The sequence below is a fragment of the Ursus americanus genome, chromosome 6 (assembly GCF_024610735.1).
Source record: "Ursus americanus isolate L20-20 chromosome 6, mUrsAme1.1.p, whole genome shotgun sequence".
Classification (NCBI taxonomy): Eukaryota; Metazoa; Chordata; class Mammalia; order Carnivora; family Ursidae; genus Ursus; species Ursus americanus.
In genome coordinates this window covers 65,295,341-65,297,840 of record NC_142132.1, presented here as the reverse complement: position 1 = coordinate 65,297,840, position 2,500 = coordinate 65,295,341, and the positions used below count along the sequence as shown (strand labels likewise).

At 68.6% G+C, this 2,500-nt stretch overlaps 1 non-coding gene across 1 annotated transcript; it reads left to right on the top strand.

The window, feature by feature from the left end:
* The first annotated feature begins 1,081 nt into the window (after positions 1-1,081).
* LOC148109921 (5S ribosomal RNA) lies at positions 1,082-1,200 on the top strand. The gene has a single exon (XR_015724973.1). It is a non-coding gene; the product is annotated as a 5S ribosomal RNA (ribosomal RNA).
* The last annotated feature ends 1,300 nt before the right edge of the window (positions 1,201-2,500 follow it).

The window sequence follows — 2,500 nt, the reverse complement described above, 5'->3', positions numbered from 1 at the left end:
CCAGAAAATAAAGGACGGGGCAAAAGAAAGAATGCCTCGCACGCCCCCACGCCAGAGGGGTGCTGGGCAGGAATGGCCGCCCATCGGGATTCCCGCCACCTGGGCTGCAAGTCCTCGGGCTCCGAGGGAGGGCTCCTATGGCAGCTCCAGGGCGCGGCCGCCTTGCCCAAAGCGCGCCCAAGCGCGACCGCCCTCCCGTGGGCTAGCTGCCGCGCCCACACAGCGTCCTGTGTGTCCCTGTGTGTGGGTGTGTGTCACCTGTGTGCACCTGGGTCTCTGTCCCTGTCCCTGTCCCCGTCCGCATCCGGGTCGGGGTCTGCGTGTCTGTGCTGGGGTGTGAGAGGGTCTGTGTGTTGGATAATCTAATCTCTCTCTCTCTTTCTCTCTGTCACACACACAGACACACACACACACACACACACAGAGACACACAGACACACACACACACACTCTGTCCCTCCCCGTCTCTCCCGTCCAGTGTGTCCCCTAAGTGTTCCCCCACTCCGTGTCTCTCTGTCTTTCCCTGTGTGTCTGTGTGTCTGCGTATTGCGAGCCGGCCCCTGGTGTCTCTCGATCAGGTCCTGGTGTCGCTGGGTGGGGAGGGGAAGGGTGGCGGAGGAAGGGCCACGGGGTTGGGATGGTGATGATGGTCTGTGGTGGCGCCCGAGGCTTCCGGTGGGCTTTGAGCCCGGCGGCGGGGAGAGGAGGAAAGGCCAGTGGGCGGGTTGTGCTCCCCGCGGAGGGCGGGGGGGTTGGGGGCGCTCTGAGAACACCTCGGGCCTCGCCCCCGGCGCCCCGACCCACCCCGTTGCCATCCCGGGAGCCAAGCGGCGGCGCGGCAGGAGAGTCCCGGGACGGGAGAGCGCGCGGACTTCCGCGGCTCCAGGGTGCCGGAGGCATCTTGTCCCCTGGGCGTGCTGGCAGGCAGGCAGGCAGGCAGGCAGGCAGGCACCAGGCACAGGCCAGGCGAGGAGGGCTGACAATCGCTCGGCAGGGGCTGGGCTGGGGCTGGGGCTGGGGCTGGGGCTGGGGCTGGGAGGGGCGGAGCAGGCTCTTGGGGCACCGAGCGGCAGCCACAGGCGTCTACGGCCATACCACCCTGAACGCGCCCGATCTCGTCTGATCTCGGAAGCTAAGCAGGGTCGGGCCTGGTTAGTACTTGGATGGGAGACCGCCTGGGAATACCGGGTGCTGTAGGCTTTTCTCCTTTTCTTTTCCTTTCCTTGCCCTTCGCCCTCCCTTCCACTCCCTCTGCCGCCAGCGGCCCGCCCCCCCAACCTTGCCCAACCCGGCTCCATTCAAACCCCACGTGCCCCCACCTCACCACAGGCCATGCGTGGTGGGCCCGACCCGCTCGCCACACGCCACACGCCACACGCGCAGCGCAACGCGGAACCCTGGCCCTCTGCGGGTGCCCGTGGCACAGCCAGGCGCCCACAGCCCAGCCCTTCCACCTCCAAGCCCCAGGAACGCCCACAGCCTATCCCGGGGTGCGGGCTGGGGGCTGGTGTGCAGGGCGGTGGGCGCTCAGGGGGCGGCGCGAGCGGAGGCGGAGGCGGCGGAGGGGGGTGGAGGGAAAGCGGCCCGGGCGAGAGGAACCGCGGGAGCCCCGGGCGGGCCGTGACCCCGCCTCTGCAGGCGTGCGCTCCCTGGGTTCTCGGCCTCCTCCCTGCCTCCGGGCCCTCTCCTCTCCCGAGCCCCTAGCAGTTCGCTTGGGCCGCCCGCCCACCGCAGCGCCCCGGGCCAACCGCCTGCCGGCCCCGCCTCCTGCCTGGGCCCGCCTACACCTTCTCCCCACCAGCCCTGGGCTGCGCTCCCGCCAGAAGGGCATGGCCCTCCTTCGCACCGGTCACCGTCCCTTTGCCCCTGGGCCCGGGCGTCCGTGCTCCGTGCGCACAGGACACGAGATGGCCAACCGCCCGGGGCCTCAGGCCCCGTGGGCACCCGACTCCGCGCCCCGTCTCAGCGGAACAGCGAGGCTCGCTCCCTCAGCGAGACCCCGGGGCGCCCCGCACCACGGCCACAAGGGCCACCAGAAAATAAAGGACGGGGCAAAAGAAAGAATGCCTCGCACGCCCCCACGCCAGAGGGGTGCTGGGCAGGAATGGCCGCCCATCGGGATTCCCGCCACCTGGGCTGCAAGTCCTCGGGCTCCGAGGGAGGGCTCCTATGGCAGCTCCAGGGCGCGGCCGCCTTGCCCAAAGCGCGCCCAAGCGCGACCGCCCTCCCGTGGGCTAGCTGCCGCGCCCACACAGCATCCTGTGTGTCCCTGTGTGTGGGTGTGTGTCACCTGTGTGCACCTGGGTCTCTGTCCCTGTCCCTGTCCCCGTCCGCATCCGGGTCGGGGTCTGCGTGTCTGTGCTGGGGTGTGAGAGGGTCTGTGTGTTGGATAATCTAATCTCTCTCTCTCTTTCTCTCTGTCACACACACAGACACACACACACACACAGAGACACACAGACACACACACACACACACACACACACACACACACACACAC